The following is a 12,603-nucleotide window of genomic DNA, read 5'->3' as shown; positions in this document are numbered from 1 at the left end:
TAAATAGACCAATTTCAAGTACTGAAATAGAAGAAGTCATCAAAAGCCTACCAACAAAGAAAAGTCCGGGACCAGATGGGTTCTCAGCCGAGTTCTACAAAACCTTTAAGGAAGAGCTCATTCCAATACTTCTCAAAGTATTCCATAAAATAGAAGAGGAGGGAACCCTCCCAAACTCATTCTATGAAGCCAATATCACCCTGATACCTAAACCAGACAGAGACTCATCAAGGAAAGAAAATTTCAGACCAATATCCTTAATGAACATCGATGCAAAAATTCTCAACAAAATTTTAGCAAATCGCATACAAAAACATATTAAAAAGATAGTGCACCATGATCAAGTTGGTTTCATCCCAGGGATGCAAGGTTGGTTCAACATCAGGAAATCAATAAATGTCATTCACCATATCAATAGACTTAAAGTCAAGAATCACATGATTATTTCAATGGATGCAGAAAAAGCATTTGATAAAATACAGCACCCCTTCATGCTCAAAACACTAGAAAAAATAGGGATAGTGGGAACATTCCTTAACATTGTAAAGGCCATCTATGCTAAGCCCATGGCTAATATTCTAAATGGTGAAAAACTGAAAGCATTCCCCCTAAAAACTGGAACAAGGTAGGGATGCCCTCTTTCACCACTTCTATTCAACATCGTTCTTGAGACTCTAGCCAGAGCAATTAGACAAACCAAAGAAATTAAAGGGATACGAATTGGAAAAGAAGAACTCAAACTATCCCTGTTCAATGATGACATGATTATATATTTAGAGGAACCTGGAAATTCCACCAGAAAACTCTTAGAACTCATAAGTGAATTCAGTAAAGTAGCAAGTTACAAGATCAATGCCCATAAATCCAACGCATTTTTATACATAAGTGATGAATCTTCAGAAAGAGAAATTAGGAAAACTACCCCATTCACAATAGCCTCGAAAAAAATAAAATACTTGGGAATCAATCTCACAAAAGAGGTGAAAGACCTCTACAATGAGAACTATACAACACTAAAGAAAGAAATTAAAGAACACCTTAGAAGATGGAAAGATCTTCCATGTTCTTGGATAGGAAGAATTAATATTGTCAAAATGGCCATACTACCAAAAGTGCTATACAAATTCAATGCAATTCCAATTAAAATCCCAATGATGTACCTTACAGAAATAGAGCAAGCAATTATGAAATTCATCTGGAAGAATAAGAAACCCAGAATAGCTAAAGCAATCCTTAGCAGGAAGAGTGAAACAGGGGGTATTGCAATACCAGATCTTCAACTCTTCTACAAAGCAATAGTAACAAAAACGGCATGGTATTGGTACCAAAATAGAAAGGTAGATCAATGGTACAGAATAGAGGACACGGACACAAACCCAAATAAATACAATTTTCTCATACTAGACAAAGGGGCCAAAAATATGCAATGGAGAAAAGATAGCCTCTTCAACAAATGGTGCTAGGAGAATTGGAAATCCATATGCAACAGAATGAAACTAAACCCATATCTCTCACCCTGCACAAAACTAAACTCAAAATGGATTAAGGACCTCGGAATCAGACCAGAGACCCTGCAGATTATAGAAGAAAAAGTAGGTCCAAATCTTCACCTTGTTGGTCTAGGATCAGACTTCCTTAACAGGACTCCCATAGCACAAGAAATAAAAGCTAGAATCAACCACTGGGATAGATTCAAACTAAAAAGCTTTCTCTCAGCAAAGGAAACTATCAGCAATGCGAAGAAAGAGCCTACAGAGTGGGAGAATATCTTTGCCAATCATACTTCAGATAGAGCACTAATCTCCAGAATCTATAAAGAACTCAAAAAACTTTACTCCAAGAATTCAAATAATCCAGTCGACAAATGGGCTAAGGAAATGAATAGACACTTCACAGAAGAAGATCTACAAGCAATCAACAAACATATGGAAAAATGCTCAACATCTCTAGTAATAAGAGAAATGCAAATCAAAACCACCCTAAGATTCCATCTCACCCCAATTAGAATGGCGATTATCAAGAATACGAGCAACAACAGGTGTTGGCGAGGATGTGGGGAGAAAGGTACACTCATACATTGCTGGTGGGGCTGCAAATTAGTGCAGCCACTCTGGAAAGCAGTGTGGAGATTCCTTAGAAAACTTGGAATGGACCCTCCATTTGACCCAGCTATCCCACTCCTTGGCCTATACCCAAAGGACTTAAAATCAGCATACTACAGAGATACAGCCACATCAATGTTCATAGCTGCTCAATTCACAATAGCCAGACTGTGGAACCAACCTAGATGCCCTTCAATTGATGAGTGGATAAAGAAGCTGTGGTATATATATACAATGGAATATTACTCAGCCATAAAGAATGATAAAATGATGGCATTTGCAGGCAAATGGATGAAATTGGAGAATATCATGCTAAGTGAGATAAGCCAATCTCAAAAAGCCAAAGAACGAATGATATCGCTAATAAGTGGAGGATGACACATAATGGGGGGGAGGGAAGGGTTAGTGTTAGGGTTAGAGTTAGGGTTAGGGAGGGGGGCAAGTATGGAGGAAGGAAGTACTGTATAGAGGGTAAAGAGGGGTGGGAGGGGTGGGGGGAAGGGAAAAAATAACAGAATGAATCAAACAACATTACTGTATGTAAATTTATGATTACACAAATGGTATGCCTTTACGCCATGTACAAACAGAGAAAGAACATGTATCCCATTTGTTTACAATAAAAAAAAAAATAGAGAAACAAAAAAAAAAGAAAAAAAAAAGAAAACCCAGATAAAGATATTATTAAAAACAAGCAATTAACAACCAAAGCAACAACCAAACACCATTATCAGTAGACAAGAAAGGGGCAAAACAGTATGGAATTAACTAAATTATTAAATGTTCACAACAGTAAAAACAATTTTAAAAAGAGGGGGTGAAACACAAAATAGAGAGATAATCCAATTAAAGAATAACAATAAAATAAAAGTTATGAAATAAAATAACAAAATAATAATTTAAAAGGTTGAATATGCAACTATAATGCACCAATAAAAAAATGTGAGGGGAAAAATGCAGAATAGATGAAAAAGTGAGTCAAAATTCCTCCTATATGAGGTCTGTGGAAAGAGACAACTTTTCCAGGCATGTACACACACTGCATCCGGTGGCCTGGTCAATGTCTGGGCAGTAGAAAGCCCTTCACACCTGCAGAGCATTGGCATTATGTGGGCTGTGCCAGGGATTCATATGTTCAGCCCACAAGACCACAGTTTATGTGCCCAGGGATTAACATAGAATTTGGTGCAAGTAAACAATTCTTGGGTATGCCATCATGGAAGGAAAAATTAGAAAGCAAGTCAAAAGAACAGCTAGATGACTATGAAGCTAAGAAAGGGGTGCCTAGGAGAATTCATTTAAGAAGGGCAAGATCAGTATACACATTGAATGAGTGTCAGGGTGAAAGATGTTTAAAAACAGAACAGAAATCATTGAGAGCAGAACCTGTCTGTATTATTAAATATGATAGATTCTTCTGATTTAAAAGTTGATTTTAATGAAAACCTGAAAGAAACATAATCCTCACTTCTTTTAAATTTAAGAAGCTTGTAGTTTGAATGGGAAGAGAAATGGGAGTAGAATTCAGGAGTCATTCAGTGAAGAAATTTTTGAGAGTGACATTTAAGGTCACACTTAAAGGATGGGAAAGAGTCAGTCACATGAATGTTTAGGAGGAGGACATTCTGATAAAAAGAACAGTGGGTCACGACTGTCTATCATTTTACTTTTTTTTCTTATTTGGTACCAGGGATTGAACCCAGGGTTGCTTTACCATTGAGCCACATCCCCAGCCATTTTTATTTTTCATTTTGAGGCAGGATCTTGCTAAGTTGCTGAGACCAGTCTTAAACTTGTGATCTTCCTGCTTCAGTCTCCCAAGATGCTGGGATAACAGGCATAAGCCACCATACCTGGCTATCAGTTTACTCTAACATCTTGGAATGACCATGAAGCAGGGTGTGGGATAACCATCATCATAGTCATTTTGTGATTATAATAGAAAAAAAACATGCACATAGTGCATGGTATTTCCCCTGGTTTCTTCAATGACCCATTTATCATGCAAAAGTATATTATTCATTCTCCGTGTGTTCATTCAGTTTCTGTAGTTTATCTTGCTGTTGATGTCTAATTCCATGCCATTATGATATAGTAAGGTGGATGGAAGTGTTTTTGTATTTGCTAAGATTTGCTTTGTGTCTTAACAGATGATCTACTATAGAGAAAGTTCCATGTGTGGCTGAAAAGAATGTGTATTCTGACGTGCTCAGATGAAATGTTCTGTAGATCTCTGTTGCATTTGATGTGAAGTACAGATGAACTCTAGGAACTTTAACATTCATTTTTCTGCCTGATGTAGCATATTGGTGATTACTTCCCACTCAGATTTTTATACCAGTTAAAGAACTTATCATTTCCAAACCTTGTCTTGTTATTTTTTTCAGAAATTCTATCTCCTTTTTGGAAAGTTCTTTAAAATCTGTATTGCCTTAATTATTTCATTATTTCATAGTTCTCTTAGTTCCTTAATTATTTTCACAATCAATTGTTTAAATGTATTGTCCAGAATTTCCTTCATTTCAGTATCCATGGGTTTAGCTCTTGGGGAATTAGGAATTTTTGGCAGTGTCTTCTTGCCTTACTTTCATGTTTCCTGTGTTCATACGCTGAGGTTTGTGCATGTGTTTGAGTAGATTTCTCTTCTCTAGATGTGGGTCATTTTATCGAACAGATTTCTTTTGTGGATATGCCGTTGAACAGGATTTATGCCTCACTGTCAAAACCCCAACTCATTTCTTTTAAAAAAATTTTTTTAAATATTCTCTAAAAAAATTTAATATTGGTTGTGTATCTAATATATTCTCCAGGTTCAGTAAATAAACAATCCTTTTTTAAAAAAATTTTAAAAACCCCAACTCAATGTGACAGAGAGAACAACTACCAGTAAGAGCAACAACTTAGAAGCAAAGCACATGTTAACTTATCACACAAAGAAAATTTATTTAAAATGATCTATCGCCACTAACCAAGAAGAAGTGAGTAATAAGGTAGAATGCACAAAAAATGAGCCATTAGTGATTCTAAAATTAATACTAGAATATATAGAAAAAAGGTAAGAAATAGGGAAAAAAGTGGTGGTAGGGAAGAAAGACTGAAGGAGAATGAGGACAAAAAATTCAAAAATAATGCAATAAAAATAAGAGGCAAGAAACAAGCACAAAGAAAAAAACAATGAAAAGGCTATATATGTCACACCAACAATGAAAACAAAAATGATGAAGAAAAAAACATGCAAAAATGAAAGACCACCTAGAAAAGTTTATGATTTCCCCTTGCTGATGTAATTAAAATGTAGACACTTGTTTCCACAACTTCTAGTTTTAGAATTCACCAGCTTTGGGGGGTTTCTGGGAAGCAACTATAGTTTCACTTGTTTCTTCTCCATTCTAGCCCAAACAGGCCACTGTTGTTGTGAGATCTTTAATGGGAGATACTCCCTTTTTGCCTACCAGGAAGTGTTGAGGGGTTGTTTTCACTTGCAGAAGTAAATCACCCTCAGTGTCGGTTTTCTGTACGTTGGGATGAGGTGCCCACAGAACCCTTACATATGGAGCCTGTGGGCCAATCTGTACTGCAGACTCCCATTCCGGAGTCCCTCACTTAGTAAGCTTGGTGTGCAGGATCTCACGTGCTTGTGGGGTCTCCTCCCACTGTAAGCATGGCACAGGTGGACTGCATGCAGGATCTGTGCTTGTTTGTTTGAGAGAGCCTCAGGCAATAAGCTTTCCATAAGACCCTTCCTCCTTATTTCATGACATTTTTGTTTCAAGAAACCATACACAACTGATCTCCCCCACTGTCACTAATTTCAAAACACCAATTTGAAAAGGAAAGTGCTTCCACTGCTGTCCACTCTACAAAATGGCCAACTGGTAGACCATGCTTCCTGCTGAGCCGAGTTTTCCATACAACCTTTGACAGTCTTTCTCCTGGAGCCAGTCAGTCAGGGTGGGCAACTTTGATCCCAGAGAAGAGGGGTTTATCTTTTTTGTTTTTATTGTTGTTGTTTTATTTTGCTTTTTTGTTTTTGGTACCAGGAATTGAACACAGGCAAGAGGACTGCAAGTTTTGGGCCAGCCTGGTGAGTTTATTAAGACCCTGTTTCAAAATAAAAATAAGGGGGCTGGGATTGTGACTCAGTGGTAGAGCGCTTGCCTAGCATGTGCACCACATATAAATAAATGAATAAAATAAAGGTCCATCAACATCTAAAAATATATTTAAATAAAGAAATAAATAAAAATTAAAATTAAAATTAAAATAATGCTCTGCACAATGGTGCACACCTGTAAGCCCAGTGGTTCAGGAGACTGAGGCAAGAGGATCAAAGTCAGCCTCAACAACTTAATGAGACCCTGTCTTTAAATAAAATTTTAAAAGGGTTAGGGATGTAGCTCAGTGGTTAAGTGCCCCTGGGTTCAATCCCCTGTACAGAAATAACTTTTTTTTTAAAAAAGCCTTTTCATAGTCTCGAATTAAAGCACCATGTAACCCTTAAACATATATAACTAGAAAATAAGAGTCAGATAAAGCTAGAAACATTTGTACTTAGTAAATCAGTTTAGGGATTTAAAAAACATCCCTTAAAGATATTTTCAGGCATTTGCTGTCACCATCTTTACATTCTACCCATTAACTGGAGAAATTAAGCATCAGACACTGAGATATAATTCAAAGCAATAATCACTGGGGCAGAACAAGGTAGCTGGGTTTGCAGTTCCAAGATAATTAGTTCATAATTTTGTTACCAAGGTGACAGAGGGACCTGCCCATTCTGCCTTCTATAACCCCAATATTGACCGTGGGATTATTTTTAAGCACTTTGAAAATCATACTTCCCTTCCTCTCTGTGATAATCTTTCCCAATATCACAAATAAGCCTTAATGTAGGGAAGAAAAACTATAAAGGACAGTGGTCTCCAAGCTCCATCTAGAGATAATGTTAAAGATCACAATTAAAACTAGTTAATTTACCAAGTGCCAGAATGTGCCCAGAGGGGGTTAGTGCTAACAATTCTGGACACTTGGGGTTTAAGTTGTAATCTTTCAAACAACAGTTAAACATTTTAATGTTATGTTTCTATGAAAAGAAATGCTTAGAAGCAATTTGGTCACACTATAACTGTCAATGATAAAATTTCAAAAATCCTTAGCTGAACATTAGATAGACCAGGTTAAGTAAAGGAGAATATGAAGGGAAGAAGAAAGCCATATGCAGAAAAAGGGGGGATAAAAAATTCCTGAACTAATATTTCAAAAGTAAGTTAATTTATGAACATTACTTCCCCAAATTATATTGGCTAGCTTTTGGGGTCTTCCTACTAATCTCGTGAACCTGTCTTCCTAAAAGTTACACCTTAGAGGCAAATTAAGAACCTTAATTTATTTTCTGAGTCCAGGTTTTGATTTACTACTTTACTAAGGTGGCAGTGATTTTCTAATTCTGGATTCATCTAGATAAGAGTTGTTTATATTCTTCTAGTTGCATTTAATTAGGATTCTGAGTTTTCATTTTAGACATTTCAGATACCATGTGTTTAATTTGGAATTCCATCTGACTTCTTATTGAAGCATTGTTATTCTCTCTTAAGTGTTCTGAATTTTTTGAAACTTCTGCTTGTGTCTAAAGAAAATTAAAAGAACATAATTTTATCTTGTACCAGAGATTGAACCCAGAAGTGCTTAACCACCGAGCAACACCCCAAGCCCTTTTTATTTTTTATTTCAAGAAGAGTCTCTCTAAATTGCTTAGGGTCTCACTAAATTGTGGAGACTGGCTGTGAACTTGCAGTCCTCGGGCCTCAACCTTCCCAGCATGCACCACTCTCCCCAGCTTAAAGGGACATAGTTTAAAATAATTATAGTCCAAATAAATACTGTGTTATTTATTTTCTTTAGTTATAAGTCAATAATCCAGAGAGCAATTTTAAATATGTGGAAAAAGAGGCTGGAGGTTAAATTTTTATCATCAATATCAATTGCATTAAGTCTGAAGTATAGAAAAATAAGCCATTCTTCTACTTTTTTTTTTTTTTCCTTTCTTTTTTATTGGGAGTGGAACTCAGGGCCTCACACAGGTTAGGCAAGCACTGTACCATTTAACTACAACCTCAGTAATGAATCATTCTCATGTTAATACTGATAATTCAAAGAATAATAGAATTATTCAAAATTGAAAAATGTAACAAATCAAGAGTTTTTAATAATTCTACATTTTTTTTCTTTTCCTCCTAATAGTCTTATTTATGCCAACTGCTGAACCCAGGGGTGCTTCACCACTGAGCTACATCCCTCCTCCTCCTTTTTACATTAAGATAGGTTCTCACTAAGTTGCTGAGGCTCTCGCTGAATTTCTGAGGTTGAGAAACTGTGATCCTTCTGCCTCAGTCTCCCCTGTTGCTGGGATTATAGGAGTGCCCACCAAGCCCAACTCTACCATAGGCAGGCAACCTCTTTACAGCTAGGAGGTCCAGATGTAGCAAGAGTTTTCTTTGAATGCCACTTTTTCATAGTATATACACAGGCCTTCTACAAATGACCAGTAAATCTTCCCAAAGGATGGTGGTCATGTTCAATTGGTCAAATGCGCGTCATGCTACACTTTCTGGTAGAAGGTAGACCAACCGCCAGGGACCGTTAAGGCCGTTGTCCACCAGTTGTGGGGACAAGGTGAGAGTTCATCCAACCAGCACAGAGCGGTCACCAGGGCTCTGATCTGCTTGGCCCCATGACTAAGCGTGGCAGATCTTTCTGGCATCCGCCCGCCTTCTTGGGTCCTTGAAGCCCCTAACAGCATGCTGGGGAGACTACTGTTCTCACCACTGCCACACCTGTCCCCACCCGAACATCCTCAGCCAGATCTTCGACCGGGCTCCAGCAGGCGGCTGCAGCCATTGGGTCAGGGAGACAGGACCACCGAGAGGCTCACTGGCCCATCGCCACCTGGGCCTCCCAGTGGGCAGCCCCAACCGAGGTCCAGGTGTCTGCGGGGCGGAGGCAGAGGCCTGCCCCAGGAGGCCCCCAGGGCATGCCGCGCTCCATTTGTCCCAGCACTGCCTGCCGGAACTCAAGTTTTATTTTTAATTTGCTGCCCATTAGGAGGGGCTGGGCACAAAGCCGCTCCAAGGTCTGCAGGTCCCAGGAGCTGAGGCGCCTGTGGAGCCACGAAAGACAAGCCTTCTGGAGAAAGGAGGGCTGGTCTCCTGTCTGCTCCCCTCTCCTTGGGTCCAAAGGAGAAGATGCAGGCTTCTGCCATATTGGCACCACCTCCCCATGGGGCCTCTGGACTCCCAGACCTGTTCTTTCTGTATCTGTCATTGATACCACTTTCCCCACGACAAAGGAGACTGTCACCAGGGCTTCATTGTCATCCCTTGCTGCCTCGCGGATCTTGCTGACTGGATTGTATCCCACCACTTGGTGCCCAAAGCCGAAGACAACGAACCTCTCAAACTTCTTCTAGGTGTACTCCATTGTTGGTCGTCAGAAGCAACTTCCTTACCCCCGCTGGGCTTGCCTCCGCCTCCAGAACCCGTCACTGGGGTTTAGATGTTAGCCCATCTAGTGTCTCTACAGCATCCCAACAGGGCAGCTCCGGTTAAGTAGGCATCTGTCAACCGCAGAAGAGTAGGCGCCAAGCAACACTGCTAACCACAGTGCGCATGCTCAGAGGGAAGTGCCGCTGCCCTGTGCTCACCCTTGTAGCCCTGGAGCCAACCATGCACAGTGCGCATGAAAGTGCATGGTGGCTCAACTCTCAGCCCCCGAGTAGTCCTCTTCCCTTCAAATGATTGCAGTGGCAACACAAACACAAGTAACAACCATCTTGGGGCCATTGAGAGCCAAACCAAGGAACTGATGACCAATGAAGTGAGAGCAAGCAAAATTGCACCCAAACTCCTCATTGTTTTGAGCACTCCTAAAGTGATGCTAGGCCTCTGGAGTTGAAAGTTTTAGCTTGCAAATATGGTCATTAGCACAGAGATGTAATACCACATGACTGCCAGGAAATCATTGATGTTCAGGAAGCTCTGGACAAACTCACAGTTGTTTTTGAAGATGATGAACCTCATGATGCACTGTGCATTAAGCCAGCCTGTGCAGATAGCTTGTTATCTTGCTCCAGTCATGGTCATCCAGGTTACCATTAGTCAGCATGCTGGCCACAGAACCACTATGTACAGAATCAGGAACCCCCATCACCCCAACACACACACACACACACACACACACACACACACACACACACACAAGCCAGGATCTGCCTGGCCAGCAGTCACTGGGCTCCTGGAAGGCCTGACTGAAGCCTGTGCTTCAGCAGGTGGCAGATTTCTCTGTCCAGTAGTGGTAGGTAGAGGCTTGGGACATGCAGCCCTAGAGGCAGTGCTGGAAGCTGAACTGGAAGTATGCATCTCCAGGTCCCAGTAGGTGATCCCATTGTAGAAGGAGAACTCGTCTGCTGGGTGAAGTACAGCTTCCCTCGCTCAGTTAGAGCTGGATAGAGTCAAAAAACCCTGGTGCCAGCCCAAGAAGTACTGAGCATGGTGCAAGAAGTTCTTCCTAAGCCCCTGGAAGGCCAACATCAGGAATCTCCCAGGTTCAGCACTACCAAGACTTCCCCCACTGCACCTGAAGGTCATGGCTGACCCCTTGGGGTCCCTCGGATGCAGAGCTTGTCATCATATTACAGGGTATAGGGCCTTCTGAAAAATTGAAAAATTGAGGCACCTGCGAAGGTCTGCTTTACCCTGGTTCTTGCCATCAGGCCAGAAAGATTTCAGACATATTGCTCAGAATAACAGGCAAGAATTCATTAGAAGGGCTAGGAAAGGGGGTAAAGGGGACACTCTCAAGGGAGAGAATGGGTCCTCTCATGCCCATCAGTTTTTTAGGGAGTCTGAGGGAAGTTTCCAGAGAATCCCACCCAGGTCCACCTCTTGACTTTTTTTTTTTTTTTTTTTTTTTTTTTCGGTGCTGGGGATTGAACCCAGGACCTTGTGCTTTCAAGGCAAGCACTCTACCAACTGAGCTACATCCCCAGCCCACTTCTTGACTTTTGACTGACAGCAGGATGACATCACTTTGGCCCATGCTGATCTAATTGAAAACTGTTCTTATAAATTTTATGGAAAGGGGGTAAGTATCTCCCTGGTCTGGAATCTGGTCTGTATAAGGGTAACAAAAATCACCCCTTCACAGTAACTTGTGTTCTTCTTATCAGCATTTCTAGGCCTGCATTTCTCCTGCAGATAACAAGTTGTTTGCTGAGGAATGTAACATATCCTGTGAACTTAAGCCTTGTGTGGCTGCAGGTAAATTATTTTAAAGTGAAAGTATGTGGGGGTCAGCACAGTGGGCCCATTTTATAGAATTATTCCCTTAACTTCAAGTTTCACTACTCACATCTATCTGTCCCCTATCGATCAACAGGGACCAGTCTGCCTTATGCAGACAGGAGAGACAGTTGTCAGGACCTGCTCTCCCTTTTGGCTCTGATCTTGCCATTTGCTGGTTCTGGACTCTAGCATCCCAGGCAGCCCAGAGTCACTGCTAGAGATGCTCCATCCATGAGGCACTACCTGTCTGAGAGTTTTAGGCATGGGCCTGCCACCAATCAGAGGAAGCCAAGGCGGTCCTTTGTTGCCTGATGCCAAAAGATTTCAGACATTAGAGTAGCCCACATGAGTTGATTGAAGGGATAGGAAAAGGAGGACTCTCAAGGGAGGGTGGGTTCTCCAGTTTTATTGGGGGTCCCAGGGAGGTTGCCTCAGAATCCTGCCCAGATCTACCTCTTGACTGACACAAAATGACATCAGATTTTCAAGAATCACTGCATTTGACAACTCTAACTCACTTCGGCCTATGCTGACAGGTAATTTGTGTTCTTATCTACATTTTGGGCCTGCATTCCTCCTAAAGAAGACAGGTTGCTTTTTGAGGAATTTAACAGGGAAATAGGGGTCCATTTCATGCTTTGAACATAACCCTCACTGCTCAGCCCCAGATGCTTATGTTAAAACTGACATTTTTTTTTTTTTTTTTTTCTTTTCCTTCCCTCCACCAACCTTGGAGGAAGCAAGATTACCCTTCTTTCCATGCTAGGCCAAGTTATCTGTCCTTAAGTACACATGCCACAGGAATGAAGTAATTGCAGATTTGGGGAAGCATCCAGAAGACCCTTGACTATCTTTTAAGACTACAAGTGAATTATGATCCCCTGACAAGACACAGTTGGAATGTAGTAGAAAAGGGTGGGTTTTTGAATGAGGCATTAAAAAAAGCCAGAGTTTTAAAGAATTGTAACTAGAATCCCAGAAAGTAAAATGTTCAAATAAGTACTAATAGTGAATTCGTTTCTCTCCTTCACCTATTGTGAAGTTCTGTCATACTAGCATCTTCCTCCTAAGATTAAGGAAGAATAATTGTGGTAAATTATGACTCTAGTGTATGATTTCAGTTGTACTGTTTATTATAACAAGTTTTCTACATGTTCATATTA

The 12,603-nt window shown here is 40.4% G+C and overlaps 1 long non-coding RNA gene across 1 annotated transcript; it reads left to right on the top strand.

Moving 5' to 3' along the window:
- Nucleotides 1-6,140: 6,140 nt before the first annotated feature.
- LOC306659197 lies at nucleotides 6,141-12,340 on the top strand. The gene is made up of 3 exons (XR_013763239.1): nucleotides 6,141-6,186; nucleotides 11,326-11,416; nucleotides 12,207-12,340. It is a non-coding gene; the product is annotated as an uncharacterized lncRNA (long non-coding RNA).
- The last annotated feature ends 263 nt before the right edge of the window (nucleotides 12,341-12,603 follow it).

Source organism: Sciurus vulgaris, assembly GCF_902686455.1.
Source record: "Sciurus vulgaris genome assembly, chromosome: 4".
Classification (NCBI taxonomy): Eukaryota; Metazoa; Chordata; class Mammalia; order Rodentia; family Sciuridae; genus Sciurus; species Sciurus vulgaris.
The sequence above is the reverse complement of the archived record's forward strand: the minus strand, read 5'-3'. Positions and strand labels throughout refer to the sequence as shown.